The sequence below is a fragment of the Triticum aestivum genome, chromosome 3A (assembly GCF_018294505.1).
Source record: "Triticum aestivum cultivar Chinese Spring chromosome 3A, IWGSC CS RefSeq v2.1, whole genome shotgun sequence".
In the NCBI taxonomy this organism is placed as follows: Eukaryota; Viridiplantae; Streptophyta; class Magnoliopsida; order Poales; family Poaceae; genus Triticum; species Triticum aestivum.
In genome coordinates this window covers 475,655,228-475,676,038 of record NC_057800.1, presented here as the reverse complement: position 1 = coordinate 475,676,038, position 20,811 = coordinate 475,655,228, and positions in this window count along the sequence as shown.

Here is a 20,811-nt window from a genome sequence, read left to right as displayed (position 1 = left end):
GAATGCAGAGTGGAAAACACAAATCTTCGAGATATCTTCAGCACTCCGGAACAATTGAATAGCGAGAAGTGGAATGGTTATGAGGTGCATCAGCATGAGAAAATATTTGAAATGAGGAAAAGGATGTGATCAACAAACCTTGAATTGGTTCCACCGGAGAAGAAAAGAATGGAGAATGATGAACTTGAGGTTCCGTTAGGATCTTCATGAGAATCACCGAATAAGAATATTGAAAGAAAAGAATAAGACACTTCACAAGAATGAAATGGATACTTGATTATAAAATCTAAGTCCTCGAAGAAACAAGGGAGGGAGGGCGGGAAAACAAAGGCAACTTGGGATGGATGAAACAAACACCGTTGAGAAGAAGTGATAATTGATCTTGCGGAAGTTGAAATGATTGGATCCACTTGAAGAGAAACACGCCGGTTTGAAAGAAATTGGCATGACAATCTCGATTATCATGAAGGATTAGTATTCCCATAGAAATATGAGAACACCATTTAGGAAAGGTATGGAATCAACATTTGACTTTGAAGCAACTCGAATACCAACCCTCAAAACAAAAACAAAGGGTTGGCTTGCAGAATAAGCCGGAACAAACATATGATAGGGATTTCGTCCGAAGTTTTCGTGGTGGGGCCTACACGGGCTCGATCGTACAGCACCATCATGTACAAGGCAGTGCACATGACATACGAAGCGTCCCCGAGTCGGCATAGCCAAGGACTCTTTAAGACACAACGAGACCACTGTAAAACCAACCGTGAATAGGCGGACCACTAGACGTCGAACCCCAATTTCATATCATACATCTGCGGAAAGATATCCTAAGAGCTACTTGAATTCCCACTTATAAACTCCCGAAATTTTCCGGTTATGCAATCAGGTGTTGGGGATACAGGGGAAGCAAAATATCTCACCCAAAACTAGCAAATCCTACATCCAGCTGTATCCATCCTTCAACACATAACCAAGAAACCTTCGGAAATCGTCTACCTCAACCTTTGAAAAGCATCCGTTATACGAGTTATGGCAATACTCCCGAACTCCCGCCCAGTACTGGGTGGCGTCGAGGTTATCTCACCAACAACTGCATAAAAGAGATTTTCGATGTCGGCGAACTAAACTCAGGTATTCCAGAACTGCAACGATAAAATTGTGACGACAACACCTCGGAGCTCAACTCCCCGGGACACTGCCACAACCCCTAAATGACAGGAGGCACCAAGAACAATGTTCTCGTCACAAATCGATCGGAATGATTCCAAGATACCCGCGTGATCCTAAAATTTTTTAGTGAAATTTGAGAAGAGAAGAGTCAAAACTCTACGTCAGGATGCCTTACCAGAGCGATGAAGGGACTGGGGAGTAAAAAGAATTCCTAAACTCTCCGATATATAATTCCTAAATGACTCAAAACATTTTTCTAGACTCAACAACGGCCGCTAATTCGATCAAGCAGTGGGGGCTCCTAAGGTCGGGGAAGGCTCTGATTACCAACTTGTAACGCCCTCGATGCGGCTATATCTCCCACGTGTCGAAGCACGACTTAGAGGCATAACCGCATTGAAAGCAATGTCGCAAGTGAGGTAATCTTCACACAACCCATGTAATACATAAGGGAAAAGATACATAGTTGGCTTACAATCGCCACTTCACACAATTACATGAATAAAGCATTACATCATCCAAATACAATCAAGGTCCGACTACGGAACCAAAATAAAAGAAGAACCCCAAATGCGACAAGGTCCCCGATCGACCCCAACGGGGCTCCACTACTGATCAACTAGAACGAAACAACACAAAGGACAAGATCTTCATCGAGCTCCTCCTGAGCTTGGTTACGTTATCTGCACGGTCTCATCGGCACCTGCAAGCAGGTTTTGGAAGTATCTGTGAGCCACAGGGACTCAGCAATCTCGCACCCTCGCGATCAAGACTATTTAAGCTTATGGGTAAGGTAAAGGTATGAGGTGGAGCTGCAGCAAGCAACTAGCATATATGGTGGCTAACCTATTCGCAAAAGAGAGCGAGAAGAGAAGGCAAAAGCATGGTCGAACAACTATGATCAAGAAGTGATCCTAGAACAACCTACGTCAAGCATAACTCTAACACCGTGTTCACTTCCCGGACCCTGCCGAGAAGAGACCATCACGGTAACACACGCGGTTGATGTATTTTAATTAAGGTCAACTTCAGGTTTTCTACAACCGGACGTTAACAAATTCCCATCTGCCCATAACCGCGGGCACGGCTTTTGAAAGTTCAAATCCCTGCAGGGGTGTCCCAACTTAGCCCATAACAAGCTCTCACGGTCAACGAAGGATATTCCTTCCAGTGGGAAGACCCGATCAGACTCGCAATCCCTGTTACAAGACATTTTGACAGGGTAAAACTAAACCAGCAACACCGGCCGAATGTGCCGACAAATCCTGATAGGAGCTGCACATATCTCATTCTCTGGGCACACTCAAATGAGCTCTCCATACAACTAAAACCAAACCTCGAGTTTCCCTGAGGGGGCGCTACACAGGACTCTAGTTTGGACCAACACTCAGAGGAGCACCGGCCCGGGGGGGGGGGTTTAAATAAAGATGACCCTTGAGTCTGCAGAACCCAAGGGAAAGAAAAGGCTAGGTGGCGAATGGTAAAACCAATGTTGGGCATTGCTGGAGGAGCTTTATTCAAGGTGAACTGTCAAGGGGTTCCCATTATTACCCAACCGCGTAAGGAACGCAAAATCCAGGAACATAAAACCGATATGACGGAAACTAGGGCGGCAAGAGTGGAACAAAACACCAGGCATAAGGCCGAGCCTTCCACCCTTTACCAAATATATAGATGCATTAATTAAATAAGAGATATTGTGATATCCCAACAAGTAAACATGTTCCAACAAGGAAACATCTCCATGTTCCAACAAGGAACAAACTTCAATCTTCACCTGCAACTAACAACGCTATAAGAGGGGCTGAGCAAAGCGGTAACATAGCCAAACAACGGTTTGCTAGGACAAGGTGGGTTAGAGGCTTGGTTTAACAATATGGGAGGCATGATAAGCAAGTGGTAGGTATCGCAGCATAGGCATAGCAAAAGAGCGAACAATTAGCAAGCAAAGATAGAAGTGATTTCGAGGGTATGGTCATCTTGCCTGAGATCCCGCAAGGAAAAAGAATGAGTCCATGAAGAAGATAAACGGACGTAGTCGAACGAATCCTCATAACACGACGTTATCGGAACCAACCCGAAGAAGCAATACCGGAAAGGAGCAAACAACATAGTAAACAACCACCACAAAATCATGGCATGATGCACAATCAAGTATGATGCATGTCCGGTTTAATGAAGCATGACATGGCAAAGTGCAACAAACAACACTCCAAATTAAGTGGAGCTCAATATGCAACGGAGTTGCATATTGAAGAAAATACCACATGACTTATTTAGTTCTCTCTCGTTTATGTACTCAACAATATTAAATGTTGTTAAACATGGCAAGAGGTGAGGTATAACAAAACTACAGCATCTAAACAATTTAAATGGGGCCGGATATAACAAATAACGAATCCGGTAAATCCCCATATGCCTTAGTAATTTATAGCGACAACAATTTAAACATTTTAATTGTTGTTATCATGATGCGGATGACATGAACAAGTTTATACAATTTTTTATTGAAAGTTGACAAGAGCATTATGAAGCATTTGTCACCGTGGTGGAAAGGAAAGGGGTGCCACGGCCACGATAACGAAAACGGTGCCACTGCAACGTTCCGGTTCCGGTAACTCAATTGAGATACTGATGCAAAGGAGAAGTGTGCGGATGCGTACAAAAGATGGTGGGGCACTCCCGGATACCGGGTGTCCCATGAGTCAACGATGGTGACAAGGTAAAAGAAGGGCAACATGCACCGACAATTTGAGCACGGAGCAAGCACGAGCATCTCGTACATCACACATGCATTCGTTCACGGGCAGTCGTCTCGGGGTTATACCTTCAAAGCATGCGTTATCGGAGCGTTTCGGGTACGTCGAGGGAAGTAGTTGTTCTCACGACGTTAGTGAAAGTAGCGGTTATCGCGGTTCGTAGAGGAAGTAGTCGTACATCTCATAGCGGTACTTGACGATTTCGGAGACGGCGGAAGACGAACTTGGCGGTCCTCGTCATCCTGGTACTTGGCGTTATTTCCGGTTCGGTGATCGTTTTAGGCGGCGGACATCGTGGAGGAACTTGACGTTCTTAGTTATTCCGAAGACGGCGGTAGTGGAAGTAGTGGTTCCCGCTCCATAGTCGAACTTGTCGAATCCGAACTCTTCGAGGGTCGTCGTCGTACTTGGGGGTAGTGGTACTTGACGCATCGTCATGGTACTTGGCAAAATACACGTCGAGGGTACTTGTACTCGCATCATCGTGGAAGTAGTCATTCGGGCTCCCGTGTGGACTTGCCGATCTTGGTCTCCGTGGCGTAGTTGTAGAAAAGCATCGTCGGAACTTGGACGAATCCAGAGGCATGCACGACTGGTAGAGGAACTTGACATAGCTAGTAGAGGAACTTGACGCATCCCAACCGAAGCAACACAACAGGCCTCGGTTCTTGGTGGTCAACAAAGGGAGGCGGCTAACGAAGCAGCAGCAAGGTGCGTACAGTCACGACGGACACCATGGCGGTGAGGAGCGGGACCTCTGGCATGAGACCAGCAGCGAGGCACGCACATGCAGGAAGGCGGCAAGGTCGACAGTGGCTGGCGGCGAGGTCGCAGCCATCCATGGCCTCAGCGAGGAGAAGCAGGGCCAGGGGCGAAGCTTGGTGGCGTCTTCCTATTGAAGACGATGAGGAGGTTGCTGGCGCGGGCGTGGAGAAGGAGCAGGTAACTTGGCGCGGGCGTGGCTTCACCCTGCAGAGGAGGTCGAGGCCGGCAAGAAAAGGGAGGCAGCAGGGGCGATGCGATGCTGATGGCCTCACGGGCCAAGCCGGGCGAGGTGCGCCGCTTGGGGAGGCGCAAGGCTCCGACGGCAGTAGGGCGAGGAAGAGGCCCAAGAGGTCGAGGCCAGGGCCTCGGGGCGGAGCAGCTCCGGGGCGGAGCTTTGAGCTCGGCGGGCAGCGGCCATGGAGAAGGGCGACGCTGAGGCAGGGTGCGCGGGGCTCTCGGACTTGAGCGGCGGCAGAGGCTGGTGGTGCTTGCGAGGCAGCGGAGGTCGCGGGCTGGTAGCGAGGAAGAGATCAAGAGGAGAGGTGGCGCGACGTACGGGAGAGATGGGATCGAGGGAATCGGGGAGAAGGGTGCAGCGCGAGGGAGATGGGGATCGTGATGACGGCGCTGGAATCGAACAGGGGAGAGGATTAGGTTTAGATGCGGGCTGTGAGGCCTGAGGGAGGTTGGGCCGGTCTGGCAGGCCTAGGCCCAAGAAGGCCTGTGGGTGTGGGCTCTCTCTCTCCCTTCTTTCTCTTAACATTTTCTTTATCAGAAAACAAGAGAAGAACAAGAAAGAAAGTGGGGGGGGGGGGTTAGAGAACGAAGTTGGACTCGCGGATAAATTTCCCGGACTCACAAAAATATGCTCGTTCAAAGAAAATATAAATTGCCAAGATTAAAAGATATAAATTCAAACTCATTTGAATTTAATTCAAATGGGTTTGAACTAAGACTCGGTAAAAGGAAGGTCTGTAAATGTTCGGATTTTTTTGGTGGAGCTCCGGAAAATGATGAAAGAATATATGGCAAGGTTTGAGGAGCAACTCGAAGCAGAAAAGACTTGAGAGTTTAAATTGCAAGTGTGTCACGATAATTCCATAAGAATGGAAATATTTATAATAGCTCCCTAATATCAGGAGGATATCTTATAAAGAGAAGTCACCCTTCCCTCGATTTAAATGGATCAAAGATCCATGCCATTTATTTAGTTGAGTTAAAAAACGACATGATGGCATGATGACATGATGCAATGCAAAACGATGCAATGATGAATGCAATGAACCAAACAAGTCACACGAAGAAACCTGAAAACCCTGGAAGGCAACTGAAGCTCCGGTATTGGGGCGTCAGAGGGCCGCGGCCCAAAACCTCGAGTCGGGTACTCAAGTCATCCTAGCTAGTTCCCCTACTTGCTCGTTTTCCACGCTAGAGTCGGCTCCGCTCGACCATCTCGTTAAGGTCGCGGCAGACTCGGCAATTGGCTTCAGGGGGGAGACCGCTCCACCCTAGTCCAGATCAAGGCGATGGACAGCTGGCCAAGGCTCGGGCCCACCTGGCCAGTGCTCTCGCCCTTGAGACTACCGACCCTCCCCCTCCCAGGCGGACGGCCGGCCAGTCCCCGTCCGCGGTGGTTGAGGTCCGTGGCCACACCTGTTCCCACACTGCGGCACTATGTGTGCAAATTGCCTCCCTTGTCTTGGGGTTAAGCAGCCCCCGATGGTCCTTGATGCGGACCCTCTTCTGGAACATGCGCAAGTTCACCCAGGATGACCGCTGCCAACTCATTGAGTACATACGCGATGAACACATCGACATCGTGGCCATCCAGGAAACCATGAGCACAGATTTCACCTTGTCCAAGCTCGAACGCCTAAGCACCCACTGTCGGAGTCAAAACCGGCCGATCTCGGGTAAGGGGTCCCGAACTTTGCGTCTGAGGATCGAAGGTAATAGGAGATAAGGGAGACACGATGTTTACCCAGGTTCGGGCCCTCTTGATGGAGGTAAAACCCTATGTCCTGCTTGATTGTATTTGATGACTATTCGGGTTACACGAGTTGATCTACCTCGAGATCGTAATGGCTAAACCCTAGATGTCTAGCTTATATGAATTCTAATAGCCTCTACGGACTAAACCCTCCGGTTTATATAGACACCGGAGGGGCCTAGGGTTGTATAGAGTTAGTTTAAAGAGAAAGGAAATTATTCATCCGGACGCTAGGCTTGCCATCCACGCAAAGGAGAGTCCCACCCGGACACGGGGGAAGGTCTTCTACCTTGTATCTTCATGGCCCATCAGTCCGACCCAATCTACACAGCTCGGACACCCGAGGACCCCATAATCCAGGACTCCCTCAGTAGCCCCCGAACTTGCCTTCAATGACGATGTAATATTTGGCTCATGTCTTCAGCTTTGCAAGGTGGGTTCTTCATCATAATCCAGCGACAACCTCAACGTCTTTTACAATTCCCCCTGATGGCGCTTCGACTTTCGCGTGTAGGGTGAATATGAACGGTCCATGCTTTTTCTCAAATAAACCCTCCACCATGCTCGGGTGGCACCTATATAAAGGGATATGGATCTCCTAAGGCCATCTCACACCGCGCAGAAGAAAAATGGCCAAGTCTAGCCACAAAACAAAGCCTTCATCATGGCCAGCGCCCCAGGCTCCTCTTCGCGCCCCCATGGCCCTCAAGTGGGCGATTGGCAGAGCTGCTCTGTGCCTCTTCTTCAACTAAGCCGGCTCCAGACGCAGGGCTACCTCCCCCTCACAGATCTAGTTCCCGTCCAAGTGGGTTTATATTCGATCAGCAACGACGCGATGGCTGAGAATTTCCCCAACCCCAACAAGGAGGAGAGGGTGTGCTTTGTCTCGTTTCTATTACAGGGCCTGGGACTTCCAATCCATCCCTTTCCTCTGGACTTTATTGGAATTTTACGGCATCCAACTGCATAACTATCGGTGGGAACGACACCTATGGGGTCACTGGGATCCCTTCTATGGTTGGCGAGCGCGAGGTTGTGCAAAGAGCAGGCCTGACAGGAAGCACACGGATCGTTTACCCAGGTTCGGGCCGCGAAGATGTGTAATACCCTAGTCCTGCTTTGGTGGATGTATTTGAGTGTTCTTGTGTTCTTGAGGTAGCTACGGGGTGCAACTTGCCCAAAGAGAGCCGAATCCGCCTCCTGGTCTCCTCAGGCTTCCTTTTATAGGAAAAAGGGGTTGCCACAGTGGCACACGGGAGGTGGAAAGGCCTACAGTGGATAAGCCTATCCTCTGGGACCGTCGGACAAATGCATTTAATGCGCTGCCGACATGCCCTCCTTGCTTTATCGGGGACGCTAGGGAAACACGTCCCAGCCATCGCCGCCTTGCCTGGCCTCGACACGCGTCCGAGCTGACGAGGCATCGTGGCGCCACGTTGGCTGGCTGCTGGGCGGGCGCGGTGGCGGAGCCTTCATGAAGGGTCGCATGCTGCAACGAATGTGCTTGCTGAGTCGGTATAGAGGCCGCCCTTCGCCACGCAGGTGCCTGCCCAGCTGGTTGAGATAGCAGCTGCTTGGGGACGATGGTGGAGTCTTGGCTGGCGTGGGCCTGATAGTGGCCCTGCTGATGCCCTCGGCAAGGGTCTTCCCGGGGGCCCGGCAAGGGTCTTGTCGTGGCGCTGCAGTTGTCCCCGGCAAGGGTCTTGCCGAGGATCTTGTGGATTTTCTCAGCCAGGATCCCGCCGAGGGTCACCGTCTTCTGGTCCTCATCTGATCTCACATATTTATGATCTTGACAAAGATTTGCATGCCACCACAAAGGCGCCTCCAGAGCCTTGGTTCCAATCTAGTTGGTTGGGTTGGAGCCTATGGGCTCAAGGGTGGCTCGCTCTGCTGGTGTTGGATAAGTTGCCCCGGCAAGGCTCTTGCCGGGGCTGCGGAGGCTGCCTCGGCAAGGATCTTGCCGAGAGAGTCCACCTCGCCCTCTTGCTCTCCTGCGCTTTTGGTCTTGGCGTTGCCTTGGTTGTCTCGTGCTTCGGCTTCTCTCCAGCTTCCCTCCTCTGCCCTACTAAGTGTGGCCGTGGCGCGCGGCTCTAACTGCCCGTGCACAAGTAAAGGGGTCAAAAGAAGAGCCCCTACTTTTGTACATCGACAGGAGCCCCCGGGCCTGGGGCACACATAAGCGCGCCATGTTGTTGGGCTAGGCCCAGAACGGTGTGCTGGCAGGTGGGGCGGATTTTACCGCAGTAACTTCTCGTCCGATGCGCTTCCCCATGACCTGCCTTGAACGCGCGACATGGAGGGGCGTGCATGATGTGGGGGTCGTGCGTGGCGCGGTTCCCGCACGCATGTGTCACATCGTGGTAAAGAGGCGGCTCGCGCCTTCCCCATAAAAAATAAGAGGGAGGCGCAGAGGCGAGTCTCATTTACTAAGTGGACTCGGGTCGCGGTCTTCAAGGCGCCCATGCTCGACGATCACGGGGTGGGGCATGGTCGCCTCACCCGTCCCCTTGATCCCGCTCACTTGCCACATGTCCCCCATGCAGGTGGCAGGCGGTGGAGGCAGGAAACCGGGCCGTCGCTGATTGGGGCTGTGGGTCGGTCCTGATTCCCTGCGCCTTCGGTGGCTAGATTGGTTGAGTGGGGCGGCCGAGCCTCGACCCCGCCCCTTTATAAGGAGGGGGAGGGGGATGTCATCCCACATTCTCTCAGCATCCATCCTCTTTCACCTCTGCTCCTTTCTTCCACCCGCCATGGCGAGAGGGGGTGCTGGCCCTTCGACGGTGGCGGCGAGGGTCACCGCTCGACAGCGCTTTCCCACTTCCCAAGAGCCCGCGGCGACAGAGCTGGCTATGAGAGGAAGGGGGAGGGGGCGAGGCCGAAGTCGCCATGGCGCTCGGGGAAGAGGGGGACGAGGCGGCGCAATGGTCGTGCCTCCGCTATCGATGCTCCTCGCGATGGAGGGCCACGTCGGGGACCAGCCCTGCGAGTTCTTCATCAGGCTGCGCTGGCCACCGCGTCGTCATCTCCGCCTTCCCACCCCATTTGCTCGGGAGATGGATTTCGATCCGCCCCAGACCCTCAGGCTGCACATGAGGGGCTGCAGGAACGGCGGCACGCGGGTCGATGTTGACTTCCCCGCTCCTCACGTCATGTACCTCTATCGCGGATGGAAGACGTTTGCTCGCATCCACAGCCTGACGGCCGGGCTCGTCCTCTACTTCAAGTTAATGGAGGGCAGCCTGTTCTCCGTCAAGGTCTTTGGAGATCTTGGAATTCGCCTAAAGTGTTGCGTGGAGAGCTCCTCCGACGATGAAGATTCCTCCTCGAGCGAGAGTGACGAGGAGGACAGCGACAACGATGACGAGGGAGTCGAGCGGCGGGATGCCGACCCCAACTCCGACTGACCGCGCCGCCCCTCCCTCGGCCACGCGACCTGCCGAGGGCCTTCCTCGTCAAGCTCTCCATCGGGGCGCTCCCCGTTGTCTCCTTGGGCGACTGGCGTAGGAGGGCCAGAGAAGGCAAAGAAGGCGGGTGGCGGCCGTCAAGTCGGAGTACGTGGGCACCGACGCCTTCATCGCGTATTGCCGGCCCGCTGCCTCGTCTTCCAGCTCCTTTCCTGGCACCAAGATGTTCTCTTGGTGCCTTCTGCTCCTCGTACCTTGCCTAGGTGCTCTTTTTGCCCTCCCGCCACCTTGTTCCGCTTTCTATGGAGAGGGACAAGAAAGGGATTACGGGCATCTTATCTCTTTTTAGTTTGTAAGCCTATGGGCACTTGTTAACCTTAAGACTTGTAATCCCCTTGCTCATGTTTTTTAATTCTGTATGAACTGTACCTATATGGGATGTTTTTAATGAAAAAGTGTGTTTGCTGGGTTCTTTGTGCGTGAGCGAGGCCCATGCCAAGGAACGAATCCTTGTTATTCTTAAGATAAACATTGTCGCCCGGCAACAGGCCTTGTTGTCCCCTGACTTCAGTCGACCATTCTCATGCTTTTGGTGGAGGCAGGGGCGAAGTAGAGTTAGGCCCTTCGTTTATTTCCTTGCCACCGCGTCTATGACCCGCTTCTGTCCCAGGGACTTGGGTATAAGAAGAAGGGGGAGCACGATGGTCTTGGAACAATACGAGGTTTCATTTGTCCCAATTCCATACGAAAATGCACAAGAGGGGATGAAGGACTTATCTGAATCCGCAGCCCCCGGCAACTTTGGCTTGCCGTGGTTAGATCATTGTGTCTTCAGCCCCCGGCAGTCTTGGCTTGCTGGGGCCGGAGCACCGGTTCGTTTTCTTTCTCCCAAGAAGCTCAACAGAAGTGTCCACGTGCCCTGCGAACCAAAGAAGACAGAAAGACTCATACTCTACCTCTAGGCTAGGGGTTAGTCGCCGCTATGCACTATCAACCCTAACCGAGGGAGAGACTTAACCTAGCATGCATGCTAAAACTTAGGGCGCCAGCGCTTCATTTACTTATGCTCAGGGTCTGCGCCTAGCTTTGTACAGAGGGTTACATGCCTTGCCGACAAGGCTTGTACAAAAGGTGGGTTGCTGGGGGGCACGACAACCATGCCTTATGAGTAAAACTTGTGAAGTTGTTCAATGTTCCAGGAGTTGCTCACTGGAACAGCATCTTCGGTCTCCAGGCAGACTGTGCCAGGCCTGGTGACTCGTATTACCTGATAAGGGCCTTCCCACTTCGGCGTTAACTTGTTGGAATTCTTGGCCGACTAAACGCGCCGAAGAACAAGGTCGCCTTCCTCAAGGCTTCGGGCATGAACCTTGTGGCTATGGTAGCGGCGCAAGGCTTGCTGGTAGCATGCTGCTCTCACAGCTGCCCGAAGACGATCTTCCTCAAGGAGCATTGCGTCATCTTGCCGCAATTGCTCTTGCTCAAGCACGTCGTAAGCGAGCACTCGAGGTGACCCGTATATGAGTTCCGTGGGGAGAACTGCTTATGCCCCATATACTAGGGCAAAGGGTGTTTGGACGGTGGCTTGATTTGGCGTCGTTTTGATCGACCAAAGAACCACCGGCAACTCATCAATCCGGTGCTTTCCGCTCTTATGCAGCCTGTCAAAAGTCTTTGTCCTCAGGCCTCGCAACACTTCAACATTTGCCCTCTTCGCCTGGCCGTTGCTCCGTGGGTGTCCCAGGGAAGCGAAACAGACCCTGCTGTCGAGGTCTTGGATGTATTGCATGAAGGTGTGGCTTGTGAACTGTGTGTCGTTGTCGGTGATGACTCTGTTTGGCACACCAAAACGACACACTAGCCCCTTGAAGAACTTGATGGCTAATTGTGCTGTCACCTTCTGAAGGAAATATGCCCTAGAGGCAATAATAAAGTTATTATTTATTTTCTTATTTCATGATAAATGTTTATTATTCATGCTAGAATTGTATTGACCGGAAACATAATACATGTGTGAATACATAGACAAACATAGTGTCACTAGTATGCCTCTACTTGACTAGCTCATTGATCAAAGATGGTTAAGTTTCCTAACCAGAGACATGAGTTGTTATTTGATAAATGAGATCACATCATTAGGATAATGATGTGATTGACTTGACCCATTCCGTTGGCTTAGCACTTGATCGTTTTAGTTTACTGCTATTGCTTTCTTCATGACTTATACATGTTCCTATGACTATGAGATTGAACTAGGGCAGGGCAGGCTGCGCGCCCCCTCTCCCTCTAGTCTGAATTGGACAAGGAGGGGGGCACCCCCCTTTCCTTCCTCTCTCCCTCCTTCCCCCTTCTCCTATTCCAACTAGGAAAGGAGGGAGTCCTACTCCTCCTGGCGGCCGCCTCTCCCCCCTTGCTCCTTTATATACGAGGGCAGGGGGGAACCTCTAAAAACACAAGTTGATCATTGAGATCTCTCCAGCCGTGTGCGGTGCCCCCCTCCACCATAATCCACCTCGGTCATACTATAGCAGTGTTTAGGCGAAGCCCTGCTGCGGTAGCTTCATCAACATCGTCACCACACCATCGTGCTGATGAAACTCTTCCCTGAGCTCTACTGGATCGTGAGTTCGCGGTACATCACCGAGCTGAATGTGTGCTGAACGCGGAGGTGCCGTACGTTTGGTACTGAGGATCGGTCAATCATGAAGACGTACGACTACATCAACCGTGTTGTCATAACGCTTCCGCTTAACGGTCTACGGGGGTACGTGGACGACACTCTCTCCTCTCGTTGCTATGCATCACCATGATCCTGCGTGTGCGTAGGATTTTTTTTGAAATTACTACGTTCCCCAACAGTGGCATCCAAGCCAGGTTTTATGCGTTGATGTTATATGCACGAGTAGAACACAAGTGAGTTGTGGGCGATACAAGTCATACTGCTTACCAGCATGTCATACTTTGGTTCGCGGTATTGTTGGATGAAGCGGCCCAGACCGACATTACACGTATGCTTACGCGAGACTGGTTCTACAGACGTGCTTTGCACATAGGTGGCTGGCGGGTGTTAGTTTCTCCAACTTTAGTTGAACCGAGTGTGGCTAGGCCCGGTCCTTGAGAAGGTTAAAACAACACCAACTTGACGAACTATCGTTGTGGTTTTGATGCGTAGGTAAGAACGGTTCTTGCTCAGCCCGTAGCAGCCACATAAAACTTGCAACAACAAAGTAGAGGATGTCTAACTTGTTTTTGCAGGGCATGTTGTGATGTGATATGGTCAAGACACGATGCTATATTTGTTGTATGAGATGATCATGTTTTGTAACGGAGTTATCGGCAACTGGCAGGAGCCATATGATTGTCGCTTTATTGTATGCAATGCAATCGCCCTGTAATTGCTTTACTTTATCACTAAGCGGTAGAGATAGTCGTAGAAGCAATAGTTGGAGAGACAAGAACGATGCTACGATGGAGATCAAGGTGTCGCGCCGGTGACGATGGTGATCATGACGGTGCTTCGGAGATGGAGATCACAAGCACAAGATGATGATGGCCATATCATATCACTTATAATGATTGCATGTGATGTTTATCCTTTATGCATCTTATTCTGCTTTGTTTGACGGTAGCATTATAAGATGATATCTCACTAAATTTAAAGATAAAAGTGTTCTCCCTGAGTATGCACCGTTGCCAAAGTTCGTCGTGCTGAGACACCACGTGATGATCGGGTGTGATAAGCTCTACGTCCATCTACAACGGGTGCAAGCCAGTTTTGCACACGCAAAATTCTCGGGTTAAACTTGACGAGCCTAGCATATGCAGATATGGCCTTGGAACACTGAGACCGAAAGGTCGAGCGTGAATCATATAGTAGATATGATCAACATAGTGATGTTCACCATTGAAAACTACTCCATTTCACGTGATGATTGGTTATGGTTTAGTTGATATGGATCACGTGATCACTTAGATGATTAGAGGGATGTCTATCTAAGTCGGAGTTCTTAAGTAATATGATTAATTGAACTTAAATTTATCATGAACTTAGTACCTGATAGTATTTTTGCTTATCTAGATAGATGGCCCGTGTTGTTGTTCCGTTGAATTTTAATGCGTTCCTTGAGAAAGCAAAGTTGAAAGATGATGGTAGCAATTACACGTACTGGGTCGGTGTCGGTGTCAAAACTGGCGGATCTTGGGTAGGGGGTCCCGAACTATGCGTCTAGGCGGATGGTAATAGGAGGCAGGGGACACGATGTTTTACCCAGGTTCAGGCCCTCTTGATGGAGGCAATACCCTACGTCCTGCTTGATTGTTCTTGATAATATGAGTAGTACAAGAGTTGATCTACCACGAGATCAGAGAGGCTAAACCCTAGAAGCTAGCCTATGGTATGATTGTATGTTGTCCTATGGACTAAAACCCTCCGGTTTATATAGACACCGGAGGGGGCTAGGGTTACACAGAGTCGGTTACAAGGAAGGAGATCTACATATCCGTATTGCCAAGCTTGCCTTCCACGCCAAGGAGAGTCCCATCCGGACACGGGACAAAGTCTTCAATCTTGTATCTTCATAGTCCAACAGTCCGGCCAAAGGATATAGTCCGGCTGTCCGGATACCCCCTAATCCAGGACTCCCTCAGTAGCCCCTGAACCAGGCTTCAATGACGATGAGTCCGGCATGCAAATTGTATTCGGCATTGCAAGGCGGGTTCCTCCTCCGAATACTTCATAGAAGATTTTGAACATGAGGATTGTGTCCGGCTCTGCAAAACAAATTCCACATACAACCATAGAGAGAATAATATTTTCACAAATCTAATCTGCCGACGCATTCCGCAACGTGACATCACACCACAGCCAGGTCACCATTCGAATTGTTTTTTCACAACCAACCTCAGCGTGTTTCACGAGGCGGTTTCCTTGGCACGTCTTGTCGAAGCAGAGGTCGTGTCCCCTTATTACGGGATTCCCATAAATACAGACATGGGTAACCCAACCACGCCATCAATTATGGTGCTTGGGGGATAAGCGAGTTTTACCAGGCTAGTAGGGACGCATAGTTTTGTCCGCCCTTATAAAGGGATAAGGGTTTACCTTTTTCTACCCACACCTTCTTCCTCCTTGCTCAACCATTCTCGCGCACTCGAGCTCCAGCGCCCAAGTCCACATCTTTTTCCTCAACCCTCTCCAAATATGTCCGGAGTGGGAGGCAAGTGGATGGTCTCCTCCGTCACAGAGGGAGACATCAAAAAGTCGCGCGGGGCCGGATACTTGGCCGCGGATATCGCGCACCGGCTGCCAGCCGCGGTGCAGATCGTCCCTACCCCGAAACCTTATGAAAGGGTGGTTTTCCTCTCCCACTTCGTCTGCGGACTGGGGTTTCCCCTCCATCCATTCGTCCGCAGCCTTATGTTCTATTATGGGCTGGACTTCCATGATCTGGCCCCGAATTTCATCCTCAACATTTCGGCGTTCATCGTCGTGTGCGAGGCTTTCCTCTACATCCGTCCCCACTTCGGCCTGTGGCTGAAGACCTTTAATGTCAAGCCGAAGGTAGTAGGCGGCCAACAAGCGGAATGCGGCAGAGCCATGGGGGGCAAAATGCCTAATGTTACATGGCTCGAGGGCTCCTATGTGGGGACCATAAAGGGGTGGCAATCGGGGTGGTTCTACATCACCGAACCACGCGACGCCAACTGGGTGGCGGCCCCCGAGTTTTGATCCAGAATCCCCACTTGGCTTACTTCCTGGAAGGAGAAGGGCCTGTCCTGGGGCTCATCGGTGGAGCTGGACGGACTCCAGAAGTGTATCCGGAACATGACAAGCAAGAAACTCAAGCTTGTCAACATAGTGCAGGTCATGCTCTTCCGTCGGATCCTCCCATGTCAACAACGGGCTTTCAATTTATGGGAGTTCGACCCGGCCCAGCACCAGACTCTACGTGAGCTCTTCGACATGACACATAAAGACGTCTGGAAGGTGCTGTTCAAGGGCGCCGAGGTCCCCCCTCCCCCTACCGAGGACCACGGGTTGAGCGCGAAGCGCCCTGCGAATCCGGTAAGTTCTGTACATCTTGTAGGGTATTTATTTTCCATAGTTTAACCATGTGCAGAATCTGAGCTCCCATGCCTTTGACAGGACTGGGTGGAGGCATCGGAGCAGATTGACTGCCCGACCCCTCTGCCCGAAGACCCTGCAGACGCTCTCCTGGCGCAGATGCAGACTCCAGCTCCTTATGAGGTGCCGGAGAAGAATATCAAGAAGAAGGCCATGGGAACCCGAAAGAGTTCCCGACGCCAGGTGGTATCGGACTCATCTTCTGATAACTCCAAGACGCACTCCTCCCATAAAAACGAGGAGGAGGAAGATGAAGATTCTCCCCCTCCAGCCGAGGGAGACAAGAAAAGGAAGGCCGCCCCAACCGCGGAGGCCGAAGGGTCCAAGAAGGGAAGGACTCTCCTTCCGGACTGTTCCACCACCGCCGCCGACGGGGAAGACGAGTGGTTACTCAGGGCCAAGCCCCTGGCAAAGTCATAAGTATTCGAATACCAGAGTAACTCATAGCACACTTTTATTGCACTGCTTCTCCTAACGTCGAATATGATCATGCAGTCCGCCCCGAACCTGTATCGACGTATCCTCGTCGGACGGTTCTTTGGACTCGTCGGATATGAATAGCTATTCACTTCCAACCGCCTCCTCGCCTCACCCTACGGACAATGTCGAGGTATTGTCTCAAGGGGCACCGAGCCGAGGGGAGGTAGTCCTGGAGGCGCCTCAAGGCGACCTTCCGGACTCCAGGCGCAAAGGGAGCAAGACTCCCAAGGGCTCCAAATTCGGCCATCAGCCGAACGCCGTGCTGGAACCTCCAGTGATTCCGGACTCCGGCAGGCGGCTCCCTTCCAAGAGGGGAAATCCGCCCATGTCGGTGACCTCTGACCAACCAGAGGCACCGGACAACCTGCTGGGAGCACTTCACGGTGCTTCCATCAACGAAGAGCACCACACTATTATGAGTGTGGTGATCAAGAAGGTTCAGTCCGCCAAGAGCGGACTGACTGAAGCCTGTGCCAGCCTTCTAACAGGATTTGAGGTAAGTATTTAAAATACAGGAAAATATTCCCGCATAGACAGTAGCCCCTGATGCTCTGTTTGGTGTTCACAAAGAAAAGCCGAATAGAGGATCAAATAATACCTACAGGAGTCTAATATAAGTATGTCTGTATGCGTATGCAGGCTTCACTGCTGACCTCTGCCGCACTGACTGCGGAGGTTGCCGCACTGAAGCAGAACCTCGAGCGGTCCGAGAAAGAGCTCGGCCTTGCCAAGAGGCAGCTCGATGAGAACAAAGGTAAGTAATACCTTGTCTGTATATATATAAAAAGGATGCGGTTGCAAAAAATGATAGGATCATCATGGATGTGCCAGGGGCCATGACCGAAGTGGCGGCCCTAAAGCAAACGATGTCTGAGGCCAAAAACAAAGCGGCCAAGGAGCGCACTGAGCGGGAAAAACAAGAGGCACGGGTGGAAGAGGTGCAGCAAGAGCTCCAGGCTCTCATGCAGAAGCACGAGACTTTGGAGCTTGACTCAAAGACGCGAGAGTCCAAGCTTGTCGTGGCCCTCGAGAGCACAAAGAGTGCCAAAGCTGAAGCCCAAAAGGCCCTCCAGGAAGTTGAGGCGATGAGGAAGGTAGCGGCGGGTAAGGCATTCATTATGCAAAGCAAGCATGTGAAAGTAAATTACTTGTTACTTACCCGAGTCCGGATCTCTCCAGGAGCGTTCGCAGATTTGCCCCGCAGCGTGTCGGATGGCGCAAAGTACTACCAGGCTGAGGAGGGAAGCTCGACGGAGAAGTTTTTCTGGTCTCAGTATACTGGGACCGAACACCCGATGCCTGTGAGCGACCAACTGAAGCAACTGGTCGAGCTGCACAAGGCGGCCGAACCGGCCATGAGGGGCCTTATAGTCCGGATGTGGCCTGACGACTCCCTTCCCAACAGCTACTTCGGCCTGGTGAGGCGGCTTGTGGATGCCTGCCCACGACTAGAATTCTTAAAGCGGTCCGTCTGCATCGAAGGTGCATGCCGGGCTTTTGCCCGTGCGAAGGTGCACTGGGCCAAGATGGACGCCGAGAAGCTGGTGAAGGAGGGGCCACCGCAGGGCAAGGAGCATCGCCACCCTGAGATGTATTATGAGGGTGTCCTGAAGGGTGCCCGTCTTGTGGCAGACGAGTGTGCGAAGGATGTAATTTTTGAATGAACTTGCTCGTGTGATCCTGTATTATGAAAACTTGTTCATGTGCGCTATGCAACGCTTGTCTGAATTTAAAATATTACCTTGTGTGCGGCTGTTTATCAAATCTGAGAGATGGCCAGTCGTGGGCTTCTGCCCCCATGCCACGAGTGCTGGGGTGTTCGGGATAAATCTGAGCACTCTTTTTCCCATTGTTGGGTCCTTCGAGGGAGGTGCTCAGCACAACGAACAAGGCAATCAGACTATAATGCTTTACTAGATCGTTAATGGCACACGTTGTTGCGCCCGTCTGTTCTTAATTTTATTTTTAGGGACTTGAAGTAATTTATATACTTTGTTTTCAATGCTTTGATGTATTAGGCTTCCTTGTAGGTTGTTTTTGTCTCCACTTGATTTTTTCAACACAATGATATGTAATCGGGACTCACAAAAAATGATATGTAATAAGGGAGAGGAGCCGGTCAATCTACAATAATACTATGTAACTACAGAGAGGAATCCAGTTGGTTTGCAAGAAAGTAGTGCGTTCGAGGAAATCCAGTTTGGCTCTTGGAAGTATATGCTCCTGCGCCCAATTTTGTTGACCCGTGAAAAAAAAGTTGAATACCGAATTTTACACTTAATTTTGTTTTTTCACCAACGAAGTACTGCTATCCCGTTTCGCATGAAAATTGTCAAGCACGCTTGTTACACTAACAGGAACACGGGAACATGTACACAAGAAGACAAAATTTTTCAATTTTATTTACTATTTATTTTGAATTTACTATTCATCTAAGAGCACATGCAGACGTGTTGGTTCAAGTCGTGGTATCGTGGTATCAAGTGTATGTGATTTAAATTAGGATGGCTGATGGGAACATTTTTTGTGATTGATCATCTACTGTTTTGGCTCCCAAAATAACTCTATAGCAAAATGTTGCAAAAATTTGCAATACAAAGTTTGAGAATGGTAGATACATCATGATAAATAGGTTGCAGGTAAAGCAGACATGAGAGCGATATAAAATAGTTCTACATACATATCTTTACATCTATAAACAAAAATAAGATATAGTGCTAGTGTTACCATATTTAAATTTGAGGTTTTTCCTATTATTAAGAGAGAAATGTTTAGGTACAATAGTACAAGAAATAAAATTCATATAAATGATGTTAACATCATGTCTTATACTCACATTTCTTTGATTCCTCTTACCTAGTTTCTGCAGTGGTTCGGTCCAGTAGAAAAGATTGAATGGGGACGGTGTGCGGTGAAAAAGGGTTCATCAAGACAGTTCTCTCCTTAACCTCGGAAGAAGGGTACTTGAGTTGGATCTTTAGTTGGCCCATCATAGCAATTTATGTACAAATCTTGCTCCGGGGTCAGATCATTCAAAAGTTGTTAGGCTGGGTAGGCTTTGGAAACAAGAGGCTTTGCTCTTGTTCTTTCTGCTCAACTTTGTAAAAAATAAAGATTCGGCTATAAACCTGTCACTGACATACATTGCACACTTAACAATCAATTCAATCACACTGAAAATAATTCCAATGCCTCCAAAGGAGAAAGTTGCAGATAGAGTGCAAAAGAGACTAAACTGCAGACTAAGCTGCAAGAAGCAGTTTAATTACACTACATTCTGAAGTAGGAGAAGCCACATCCCCATATCCAACATCTCCTCCACAATCAGGCACATACTAGAAGCACCAAACATACAACAATACTTTCTTCTTTCAAAGAACTGTACAGACATTATATATGTCATTTTTCATATAGGAACAAACTAAGACTGTGTACAATAAGATTATGCTTGCGTCTAAGGATCTACCGTCCTAAACAACCTGATGCATCATGCATATATATAGCGAAAATAATAGTCGACAGTAGCATGTCATGGATATTTACGAACAGATAAAAATGGAAAGTAAGCAATCGTATGAACACACTGACTATGGAATAAAATATGAAATCCGACTGAACTAACCTTTGAGCAGCCATTGGGATCCTCGGTTTTAGAATTCAGGAACAAAAATAACCCCAGAAACAACCTGCAGAAATTTGTTGAACCAATAAGCTAGAAGTAATCACAAACACTTGGGCGACAATAACTGCAACAAATTAAAAGCGGAAATCAGCATCAGCAGGAATCCGACCAGAGTATATATATTAAGTGCCAGGGGATTGTATTGGGAAAGGGAAATCTGCATCAAAATTGAAGATGAGGGGCGACATAGTGGAGAAGCGTAGATCTTGATGCTACTGCAGTACTGCTGGAGGAAGAAGGGAGAAGAACCTGGGTGACCGGACAAAGCATATGTAGGTACTTGACCTCCACCATCCGTCTTGAGGCGCAACCCCACTCCATTAATGCATTAATGTTCTGTAGAAACGGCTGCTCCGCGCACTGCATCCTCATCAATCTCTGTCTATGTGTGATTAGAAACTGAAGTGTAATTGTGTGTTTGAAGTCTGAGC